The sequence below is a fragment of the Macrobrachium nipponense genome, chromosome 15 (genome assembly GCF_015104395.2).
Source record: "Macrobrachium nipponense isolate FS-2020 chromosome 15, ASM1510439v2, whole genome shotgun sequence".
In the NCBI taxonomy this organism is placed as follows: Eukaryota; Metazoa; Arthropoda; class Malacostraca; order Decapoda; family Palaemonidae; genus Macrobrachium; species Macrobrachium nipponense.
This window is the reverse complement of record NC_087208.1, coordinates 73,073,693-73,086,192: the sequence shown is the minus strand read 5'-3', so window position 1 is coordinate 73,086,192 and position 12,500 is coordinate 73,073,693. Positions and strand designations below refer to the sequence as shown.

Below are 12,500 nucleotides of genomic sequence, written 5' to 3'. Positions count from 1 at the left end.
TCTATAAGAAGTTCTTAGCCCTACATTCCCCCTCTAAGTCAGTTTCAGCGTGTTTGCACAAGGTTTAGATATTTTAGTAGAATCAGTATTTTGATTTCTCAGATTTTTCTTAAAAACCCTTGCACACAGACTATGACTAATATATATATATATGATATGTGTGTGTGTGTGTGTGTGTGTGTGTGTGTGTGTGGTGTGTGTGTGTGTGTGTGTGTGTGTGTGAACTATGTATAACTGGATCACGAAAGTTTGGAATGTGATAAATGCATAAATAAAGGTATAAGCTGCAAGATCTTTAGACTCGACGTCCTTTACTTAGCAGACTGACTGACTTAAGTGAAGCTGAGAGGACAAGGAAGGGATTATAAGATTAGTACCTAGAATTCAACACAGCTGGAGAATTAGTATCCTTCCCAAAAGAACATAAACATGGATACAATTTAAGAGGTTTACAAAAAGCTAAAGTCCAACTGCTCAGACACAGGGACAAGACAATTCAAGGATAATAAAGGGCGGCAACTGACCACATTCAAACCTTTGGTAAACAATATCTTATTCACTAAACATATTAAACATACATATACAAAGAAAATATCTATGAGGCAACTAATTTGCATTTAAGTCTGATTGTATCTTTGAGGTCATTCTTAAACGTGTTACAAATACAAGGGTCTTAATGAAACAGGCCACGACTAATATTAAGATTACAATGGGAAGTAAGTTGTATAATGGCAGATTCTAAAAGATTTCGTGATAAGACATCTTTTGATCTTGCTATTACTGAACTACCAATCCAATTTATCTGCTAGTTGCTTTCACTTGAATGAGTATTGCATTAGATGTTTGCCTAGTTTTGACAGAATATTTATGCTGTTTGATTCTTACTTCTAAGCCCTTGCTAGATTGCTAGAGATAAAAGGAAGGGCAGTCCATTCATGGAATTTTATATATTATCTGTTGCTTTCCCTGGGGCCATTTTTCATTAACATTTCTTATAGTGTGTTATTATATGAAAAAACGAGGTTGACCTTAAAAGATTTTAACAATGATTTTATGGTTTCAAAACCGTTAAAAGAAGGCCGAAAATTGTAAGAAAACGTTTGTATAACCATGTATATTTTTTGTATGATTTTTATCACGCTGTGTGCTTATTCTCCGACTTCTATAAGCTCCTCCACTTTCAGATCGATGGGATAGATTTTCTAACTAATTAAAAGTTTAAGAAAGGTTCGTCAAAGGAATAAGGATGAACCTGCGATTCATCTGGGAAGGTTGGGACATCCCTATGACTCATGACATCGTGAATCGACGTTCGTTCGTCTTGTGGGAACAGCCTCCCCATGAACAGTTTCGGTTTGTCCGTTTTGGATTGAACGGAATCTATCATATTAATTAAGGGTGACGCACTGTGTTCAGGATAATACAGCTTACTCGTTTTTTTTTTGTTCCTCATTTTTGGTTTTTCCCCCACCTATATATTTATTCCGGTCCTGGAACGAGGGATAAGTACAATTTGTTGGGGTTTAGCCCCCTTTGTTGATTATGGGAGCAGCAGGGGGACACCCCCCGATATCCAACTGGAGAAAATAACATTATTTTTTTATTACGCTTGCTTTTTCCTCCAAATAATAATAAGTTTTATCCTATCAAACAAAGGAAATAAAAATAAAGAAGGAGGGTAATATATTTTTTGAAATTAAAATAATAGGGGTTTCAGATATTGGATCCTTAGTTTGTTTAAAATGGACCTTACCGCCTGGGTTTTTCATTGTATCAAGTTGCGGTTTTGGTTTATTGTAATTTGGGAGGAAATCTTTCCCAGTTATTAGTTTTCACATATATTTTTTTGTCCAAGAAAAGTGGGGTTTATTTAGCTAGTGGGTTTTTTAAGCTTTAAGGAAAGCGAGAATTTCCCACAATTTTGATGGTGTGGGTCACATCATTTGGGCTTAAAAGAGCAACGTCCCTGGGAGGGAAATGGGGAATAGCTTTTGGGCCTTGGAAAAAGAATAGAAAATTTTTTTCGTGGAGCATCGTCAACCCGAATAGGACCTGCACCTGGCTAAAATCCCCGAAAATTTTTACCGCCCACATAACGCAGTTAATTGGAGGTTGGGAGATTTTTTAACGTTACATACGCAGTAATTGAGGTGAGATTTTTTTTAACGCCCCCACATACGCATGTAAAATGAGTGAGATTTTTTACGATAACATACGCAAGTTTAACAATTGGGAGGGGTGAGATTTTTACCGGTAACATACCGCCCCAGTAATTGAGGGGGGTTGGAGATTTTTACCCTCTGCGCCCGCGTTGGTGCAAAGTGTTTTACTTGAAAGATGGTTGAAACCAAATTTATCGTTGGTCCCCCCGATTAATTAGCTTTTTAAGTGTGGAAAAAAAGGCATACAACACATAACCCCATTAATATATTGTTGTTGTCTGGGGGAAGCCCGCGCGCCGGCCGGTAATTCCCCGAAATTTGCCCTTAATCTGAATTTATTTAATTATCCGACGTCAAGGAGAGGAGAGGGGTGTGGAAATTTTATCCTTTGATTATGCAAACTTGCATGGCCCGAATGGCAGAGGCCAGAAACGAAGCCGCCTATCCATTTTTGGTTTTTTTTTTTTGGTTCCCCCGTTTTGATGCTGTTTTATTTTTGTTTTTCTCGTATTCCGTGTGGCGCCCGGCCCCCCTTATGAAACCCTTTGTTGGCGTTTGTTTGCCTTTTTTTTTGCATTTTTTTATGAGGAATTGAATGGTTCCCCCCTTTCCCAATATGAACCATTCTTTCTCTTGCTAGAGCCCGTCCCCAATTTCCGGAAACATGGGGGATGCCGCCTTATCCTTCAGAGAGAGAGGAGGAGACAGAGAGAGAGAGAGAGGAAGAGTTTGGGAAGGAGTGGTCGAATGGGTGGGAGGAAGGGGGAGTAGGGACGCGAGGAGGAGAAGACGGAAGAAGGAGAGAGGCCCTTTAATCCTTCATTTTTCCTTCTTTTAATTTAAGAAGCAAACAAAGATAGCCAAAATTGTTTAAAGTTTTGAACCCTTTAATCCTTGACAATCCGAGCAAGCGCCACCCCCCGCCGTGGGCGTAACGTAAACAGAACACGGTGGGTTAATGTGTTGTATGTAAATGTTATGTTTTTTATAATTATATAATATTATTTATAATTAATATATTATAATATAATATATATTCACAATATAATGTTGTGGGTTGTTGGGTTAGTTTGGGGGTGGTGGGTGTTTAATGTATGTAATGTATGTATGTTTATTTTGCAATGGCCAAAAAGGGAAACGGTACGTTGGCGGATTTTTGAAAAACGTTCCCACCCCCCATTCCCCCTTACTCGGGTCAATAAAAAGGACTCCAATTTTGTTCCACAATCGGTTGAGGGGGGGCCTCAGAAATATTTTAAGTTGGAGTATTTTCCCTTTAAAAATTTCTTTACAGAAAAAGAGGGGCACACGGGCCTTGCCTTTTCCTTTTATAATTGGAAAGGCCAGCCATGCCTACCTTGTTTTTTTTCACCGCAATGGCCCTTTTACCTCACAAAGTTGCCAAATTTTGTTTTTTTCGCCACTCTAGAATCCCGAGAAAAGATCGAACAATGTTCACCCCCACCGGAGCTGGGGTTGAAAAAACTTTTCCCCCGAAACTTGCAGTCCCCCCAGCAGAAGGGGGATTGGCGGGGGTCCCCTCCGTTGGATTGAAACAAAAAATTAATTTTTGTGGATTTGAACGTGGGTCTTTTTTTAAATGTTGAAAAAAAATTACTCGCCCCGAGGGTATAATTCTTTTAAAACGAATTTCAGTTTTCCTTCCCATAAACCATAAGTGGAAGAGCCTACTTATCAAGATGAATGATTAATCCAAAAATAAAATTATAATAAGCTCCACATAGCGGAACAAAACGCTCTGAATCTTCGACCATGGGTCGGCAAATATAGGTGGGGGACCGTTACCTTTAACAGACCTTACAGGTTTTTTTCGTTGGTTCCGGGGCACCCCCCCCAGGTTTTTCCCCTCATGGTGTGAAGGGGGGTGGGCCGCCCCTCCTAAATGTATACCAGAAGAGTTTTTTGCTAGTAACAATCCTTCCGGTATATTTTGCCAACTCTTCCCCAAATCTTTTGGGATTGGTTCTCCCCCCCACCCCACCCCCTGGGGAAATGCAGTTTGTTTAAAGATATTTTTTGTTCCCGAGCTTTATTATTTTAAACACATCTACGCCTTCACTCCTGATATATTTCCCGCAGAATTGAGCTGGCAACGCAATTGAATAGACGCTGCCCCATTATCGGATTGCTTGGGTTTGCCGTAGTGGAAATTACAATTGTACCTGTGTGGGGCCTTTTTGTTTCCTTTATTTTTCCCTGGTTATAAAAGTTTTGGGCCAACTAATTAAATCCTTAACCTATGCTTTGCTTCCCTTTCCTGAATGATTTTTTAGTTTTTAGTTCCATGAATATTTTCTGGTTTCATTCCGTTCTATCCTGTTTTTTTTTTCCATGCCCTTGAAAAATTATCATTGTTAGCGTTCCCCACCCTCCTTTCCCTCCTTTCCTAGACCTAATAATAATTTTTTTTAAAGGGATTTTGTTTAGTCCTTTCCCAGTAGGTGCCCCCTAGTGGTTTTACCGCCCCTTTAACTTCACTTTTCCTAATTCCCTAGCTGGTAAAAAAGGTAACCCTTTTTGTTACCACCCTCTTATATTTTTGGGGTAGCAATATCCTTCCCTTTTTTGAAATTAGGGTGGGGGGTACCTCAACCATTCATATTTTGCCCAATTATTCCAACGTTGGACCTAACCGAACAATAATGTGGGGGGGGGGGGTTTTTATTTTATAAAAGCCCATAATCCATGTTTTGGCTTCCAGCTTTTTTTTTCTTGTTTTTTTGGAAAAGTGCCGTAACAACCATTCCCCATTTTTTGGCCTTTTTACATTTTTTTGCCACCAACCAGAATTAACTATTTTGATCAAGCCATTGCCAATAACCATGTTCCATAATTCATTCATCAACAGCCCAAGGGTCCCCTTTTAACTGCTTCCTTTTAAATTCTTGTGGATTGGTCCTCCCCCTCATTTATTAAGGTCCCCCCTATAATGGCCAATGGAATATTCCCTTTTTTTCCTTCCTCCTGTCACCATACCCTAATTTTTTAGATTTCAAATTTAAAATCAGAGTTTAGAAAATTAACCAATCCCTAATTTTTACTTATGCCCAATCCCATAATACTTTTGTTAAGGTTCCATTCTTTGTAAGAGCTGTTCCTATCCTTGTTCATCACAAGTAAGTTTTCTCCCCTACTGTTATTTCTTGTGGTCCCCCCATCAGCGAAAACCGTAACTCACGTACCCGAATTCCCTATAAACCCCAAGTTACCTGGGTTTTTCCTCCTATGTCCACTTTCCAATTCCCAATTAACTAACAAAACCAATTAATTGGCAAGCTAGGCCACACCGTAACCGTGTGGGCCCCACCACCCCGAGATTTATTACCATTTGGGGGTTTTTTCAGTCCGATTTTTTCTCATCGTTTTTTTTGGCAATAACTATCCTTGTTTTTCCTGTTGTTTAAAAATTCCCCCCTTTTTAAAACCAATCTTTCCCCTACTTTATCTTACGAATATTATTGGGGGTTTTTTTCCTAATTTTTCCCCCCCCTTTTGGGGGGACACACTTTAATATATTTATGGGGTCTCCTACTTTGTCAAAAAGCTTTTTGCAAAGTCCCCCCCCTGAAAAAAACCAAGCAAACCACCATCCCTTTTTTTTCAATTTCCCCGCTTTTCAAAATACTTTTTTGAAATTAGTGTTGTTTCCCTCGACGGTGGCACTAACCCAGTTGGGTTTGTTTTTGGGGGTTTTGGGTTGGTACCTTTTTTTCCGGGGTTCCGGGGACGAAAAAAAACCGTGTTGTTTCCCCTATAAACTTTTACAAACAAATTAATTTTTTTATTAAATTTGTTTTTTTTCGTACAATTATTTTTTCTTTCATTTGACCCTTTTCAAGACACATTTCAATAATATGTGAATGTTTTTTAGAGACCTCACAGGCCCTTATAATTACTTTGCCCCCGCCTTAGTCCTTTGACCACCCCCTTTTGAAAAGGGGTAAAGGGGTGAATATAATGCTAATTTTGTGCTTCCAATCAATTTAAATCTTGCCCTGGTTATTACTACACTTTGGGTATTAATCAAATATTTGCCAAGTGGGCCTTTTGCGGGATAAGCACAATTGAACAACTTACTTTCCCCTTTAAACCAAAAATAGCAGGGACTTTCCCATCCCGGCCCTTGCAAAAGCAGCTTCCTCCATTTTTTTAATTTTTGCAATTTAAATTGCACCCCTTGCCACAATAAAAAGCAAGCTTCATTTAATTTTCCTTGATTGGGTTCCCACCCCCCAGCCCTAAATATTCCCAACTATTTTCTTCCCTTACTTCTTATATTATTTAAGTCCTGCCTTCCAAAATTAATCGAAGTTTCCCCCTATGGGGGCGTGAATTCTCTCATTATATCGTTTGTTGCATGAACACGGGTTAAGCCAGACAAACTCCCACATCTTTCCTCCTCTTCCCCGCTCCCTCTCCCCCCCTTCTCCCTCTCCCTCTCCGCTCTCTCTCGTACAGCTTTGGTTTTTTAAATATTGATTAAATTTGTTTAGTTTTCATTTGCATGTTTCCTGTTAAACACAAATAGTTTAACGGTGTTAAGTTTTTTTTTGGGTCCCCCCCGAAGCCCCAAGCAATTTTTTTTATCCCTAAACCTTTTTTTTGTTTTTTTGTTTTTTTCCCCCCCTCTTTTTCCCAGGTAATGTGAAACGTACCAGAAAAACCCATGGTCACCCCCCTTTTGTAACCATTGGTTTTGACTGGTTAAAGTTTGGGAATTTCCCGAATCCACCGTTGTAAGTTTGAAGGACCCTCCCGACATCTGAGTTAGCCTTCTTTATTTGATTACGGGGGGTTTGGAAATAAGAGGTGCCGCCAGTGTTGTTGACGAAAGTAAACAATCCTGGTTTCCATTTTGGATTTGTCCACTGGAAGGAAGTTTCCGTACCGACACATTATTTTCCCCAAAACCAGGCCCCGTCCCATTCCGGGTTTTGGTAAAGCTGGGAACAAAATATTTTTCCCTATTGAAAGCCATTTTTTGTGAGGAAAATGACAAGCAGAGATAGGTTAAATGGGGAATAACCACCCAATATCCCAGTAATCTGGCCCCCTAGAACCGGCTTTGACCCAGTAAAGAAAATCGGGAATCAGGAATAAGAAATTCAACTTCCAAAATGCACCCCCCTGTCCCCATTTTGTAAAGGAAGGTTCCCCCCCGTTGTTCCCCCCTTTCCCTGACCATGTTGCCCTCCTGGAATGGAAAATCTTGAATAAGCATCCGGGAAAATGAACGTGATCAGTTTTTCTTGGGGGACTGGGTCACCCATTTTGGACATCAGCGTAGACCTCCTTTCACTAATCTTGGCTAAGACCGCTTGTCAATCAAAAGGAATGCCCAATGGACGAAAACAGACAAGCCATGAGGCACTCCCGGCTAAGAAAGAAGTTTTTTTTTTCCAGAATTGTTTTGCCCGTTTTTGACCATTGGAAATTAATTTACCTGTTTAAAACCAGTCCCATTGGGCCCCGCTTACTTTTTTTTTGGGAAGCCCCCCGTTTTACAGACTTAGGGGTTAATGGTATTAATTATTATATAATATAAATATATATTATTTATATAAGAATAGATATTATAGAGATATATAAAGATATATATATCATCAATATTAAAATTAAAGGTTTGGGTTTTTTTGCCCCACGAAGGGAAAAAGGAAACAAAAAAGGGAAAAAAAGGGACAATAAGGCCGAGTACTTTGGGGGGGGAGGGGGGGGTATTGTTTTTATTCCGTAGCCCTTTTTACTAAGGCAACAAAAAAACTTGGAAGAATTTTTTACAGAGCAAAAATTTCATCCCACCCCCCCTCCCCCAAAATGGAAGGCTTATTAATAATCCCAAACTGACGAATACAAGGAATTATATATATAGTTTATCATTGGCATTATCATATTATAAATATAAAATATTATATATACCCTATATATACTACATTACCATACATACATTACCATACCAAATACATTACAATACATACAATTACATAACATAACCATACCATTAACATAACCCCTTAAACACTCCCACACATATATCAATGTATAGATATAATCATAATATATATCACATACTATTATAATTAATTATAATTATATTAATATATATAATAAGGCCCCTGTTTTTTCGAACTGGTGGTTTTATGGTTTTTATTTTAAATTTAATTTAATTGTTTTTTATTTTCCTTTGAAGTAAACAGAATGAGGTTGAACTGACCCCCAGCCCAACGGGGTCCCCCATTACAGGAAGGGTTAAAGAAGAAAAACGTTTTTGCAAAGTGGTAAAGGGAGATTCTGGGGTTTTTTTTCCCCCGTATGGGTTCCGTTCCATTTCATTCCTCCGTACTGAAGTAAAACTTCTAATTGGTAAAAATAGAAAGATTTCGGGAGGGAAAACTTTAAGGTTTTTATTTAAAAAAATGATAATAAATAATCATGGCGGTTTGCGGGTTCCCCCTTTTTACCTTGAATTTTTCAGGGCATCCAGTGGCTTGAACCCCCAGTTCAAGACCTGTAAAAAAAGTGGAGTCCCGACATTTGCAATCCTCCTGGTACCCCCCTTATTTGGTACATCAGCCAAGTTATTTTCCCATACACATCCTGAACCCTTCCCCCCTTTTAATGTAAACTACGACGTTGGTCAGGCTTAAGTAATAGTTTTGCGTACGGGGCTTTTCCGTTTTTTGGCGGAAATCCCATAATCAGCCCTTTTAATCCACCAATGAGAGGGGCGGGCCCGTAGTTGGGCCCCCCAGGAGGTTCCCGTAAGATCCCCTTCCGTCTGATTTTGGTTGTTGAAATTCCATAAATTACACGTTAACGGATTTTTGTTTGTCCCCCCTCCCCCCACCATTTTTTAAAAAAGTGCAAAAATGGAAAGAAGTTAGTTTTTGCTTATTTCGAATGGTTTTATTTTTTTTTTCGAGGTTTAAATATTTGTTACTCCGTCCCTTTATATTATATATAATTATATATACAATAATATTAATTATAATCATTATTTTATTTATTATTACGATATATTATAATTTAATATACTTATATTGTGTGGGTGGTGTACGTGGGTGGAAGGGCCACTTTGTGGTTTTAAAATTCCATAACTACTTCCCCGGAACGACTGATTCAAGCATTGAAATTTGGGTTATATATTTATTATAAAAATAAGTAGAACTATAGGATGGGGTCAGAATTAATTGGCGGGTTATAGCCCTGAGAAAAATTCTTAACATTATTATTATAATAGTTTGGGGGGTTAAGATATCTATTATATAAGTACTATTATAACTATATAATATCGATATATATATATTTTTAATAAAGCCTACCCAAATATATATAATGGTTTTATAATATTTTCCTTGGAAAAATGGTTAAGAAACTAAGCTACCGAACGAAAAAGTTAACTTTTGGTTCCCAAAAGTTTTTTCCCCAGTTTAGTTGACTCACCCCTTCTACCAGTGGGTATTTTAAAAGGATATTCCTCAAGCACTTTGTTTCCGCCCCCTACGACCATTGTAAAAAAATATAATTATTATATATAGTTAAATATCAATATATATACAAAAAAAATAATATATATATATATTTATATTGAACGAACTTTCAAAGTGGCAACAGTTTACCTTGGAATTTATTTTTAGTGGGAATGGGTTAAAGTTTAATGTTGAAATTCCATGTAACAAATTAGAAGGGACCCTTTTTATGTTTGCAGGTGATGATGAAAAAAAGGGGTTTTTAAGAATGGAAAGCGAATTGGGGTTGTTGTTGGGTGGGGTGTGTGTTGTGGGGTGGGGTGGGTGGAGAGAGGAAGGGCCAGACCGAAAAATGCGGGGGCCGACTTGGAATTTTTTTTTTGGTTTTTAGTTGTTGTTAAGATTCGAAAGGTGGGTGGCAAGTTTGGGGCGAGTTTTTGTGGTATACACCATGGCTTGCCTTCAAACGTCCTTAAATGGATGGCAAATGGGAGCCTATGAAGTGGCTGCTTGGTGAGGTTTTCCAACTTTCCAATGGTTGGTAAATCGGACAAGAATCCTAGTTGGGGATGGGAAATTGAATACCAAGTATACTTTGCCAATCCAGTTTTGGTTTGCCCCCTTTCACCCTTGGATTGGAGTCCCCCCTGTTCATTGTTTTTAGAAGTATTAGTTTAGAAAATTCCCGAGTTAATTATTATCACTGGAAAAATATTTTTTTTTTTCCCTTGTGTCCCCCCACCTATTCCCAAACTTTGTTTAGGATTTACACCCTTGCCTGCAATTGAATTGTGGGCAGTAAAAGAAAAGTATGGGCATGTTTAATTTAATGAAACCGTAAAAAATTCTTTCCGCTCCTCTCTCTATTTTTCCCCCCCTTCTTTCCCTTTTTTCCCCTCTGACTCTCCATCCCTCTCCTCTTCCCCTCCCGCCTCCATCTATCCCTCTCTCTCACCCCCCCCATTTTACCCTTGTTTTTCCGGTCTTACTTGGGCCCTCCAATTTAATTGTTTGGAGAAATTCCCGCCTTGTTTCCCTAGAGCTTGGCCACTCCCTTTCCCCCCCCCCCCCCCCCCCCCCCCCCCCCCCCCCCCCCCCCCCCCCCCCCCCCCCCCCCCCACCCCCCCCCCCCACCCCCCCCCCCCCCCCCCACCCCCCCCCCCCCACCCCCCCCCCCCCCCCCCCCCCCCCCCCCCCCCCCCCCCCCCCCCCCCCCCCCCCCCCCCCCCCCCCCCCCCCCCCCCCCCCCCCCCCCCCCCCCCCCCCCCCCCCCCCCCCCCCCCCCCCCCCCCCCCCCCCCCCCCCCCCCCCCCCCCCCCCCCACCCCCTTCCCCTTTCCCCCCCCCCCCCCCCCCCCCCCCCCCCCCCCCCCCCCCCCCCCCCCCCCAACCCCCCCCCCCCCCCCCCCCCCCTTTCCCCCCCCCCCCCCACCCCCCACCGCCAATTCCCTTCCTCTTTCCATACCGCCTCCCCCCGTTTTCCACCGCCACTTTCGCTTACAAATTGGCTAATAACAATTCACTTGGCCGGACAAGATTGGCTTCCCTTGATGGAATTAGTTGGGGTTCCCGCCCTGTAAGTGGGTTCCCGTTGGAGTACAAATGACCATTATTCCCCCACAGGCAAAGAGACGTTTCGGGGTTTGCCTTCATTGTTTTTTTGGGATCTAATGGTTTTTTTTCTTTCCATATCCTCAATCCTGGTTTTGTTGTTTCCCCATTCACCTCTCCAACTTTTCACCAAAAGGCTCCATGTCTTCCCTTTTCGATTTTTAAGTGGCCTTTGAACGGTCCCTATGTTTTGAGGGGAAAGAAGGTTTGGACAAGAAAGCAACTGTCCTTGGTTGGGTAATCCTATGTGGAAACTATTACAGATTAAGGGTAACAAGAATAATAGACAGATCCCCCCACATGCCAACAACAATTTTAATTGGTAAGTACTCGACCCGGCAAATGGGAAGAAAAAATCTACGCCCAAGGTCCAAGAACGGGTAGTTGGGAAACAAAATCAACCAGTAAAAAATGAAAATGAAAAAATAAATTAAAAAAAACGCAAAAAAAAAAAAAAAAAAAACCTTAACCTTGTGACTAAACATGGGGAACAAAATCAAACTAAAGCGAGAAAAATTAATCCAAAGAAATCTTTCATGAGAATACCACACTGTATAAATACAACATAACCCTAAACTCTTGTTTTTTTTTTTTCCCCATCTGTCCCCCACCCATGTCCCGCCCTCTGTTATGGTGGTGGTCGCGGGCATTTGGGTAAACACCTTGGCCGTCCACACCCCCCCCCCCCCCGTGGGCTGTTTTTAACAAACTAGTGAAACGCTTTTATGTCGTAAAAGTTTTTTACCAAATAAAAGGTAAATATCAAAGGGGATATCTATGTAAATTTGCAACCTAAAAAACAAAAAGAGTTTTGTTTTTTTTACATTGTTTAAGACTGTTAGGGAAAATTTTTAAACGACCGTTAAATATTTCCGGAAACTAGGATATTTTCTTTTTTTAAAAAGGCCCGGGGCACGGCAGTAGCGTTTTTTACCCAATTGCGCCCGAAAACTAAACAACAAAGGCGGGGGACAATGGGAACAGAATGGATAAAACAAAAAAAAAAAAAAAGTTTTAAGGTTTGGTAAATATACACGTTGTGTAGCTCATGAAATCTTTTAGAATTAACTTTTCTAGTAAGTTTATGTTTTTTTCCACCCTGTAATCGAAGGGTTTTTTTTTTTTTTTTGCAGTTTTGGCAAATTTTATTTTTTTTCTATTAACTTTAAATGTTCTTTCCATTTCCCTACCGTTTGGAACTGGGGCGGGGGTCCCCAGTTTTTTCTACCCATTGTCGAGTA

The 12,500-nt window shown here is 40.4% G+C and overlaps 1 protein-coding gene across 5 annotated transcripts in view; it reads left to right on the top strand.

Annotated features, from left to right (window-relative positions):
- The window catches only part of LOC135195049 (serine/threonine-protein kinase N-like), a 665,525-nt gene that overhangs the window by 86,791 nt on the left and 566,234 nt on the right, over positions 1–12,500 (top strand). The gene's annotated exons all lie outside the window — the stretch shown is intronic.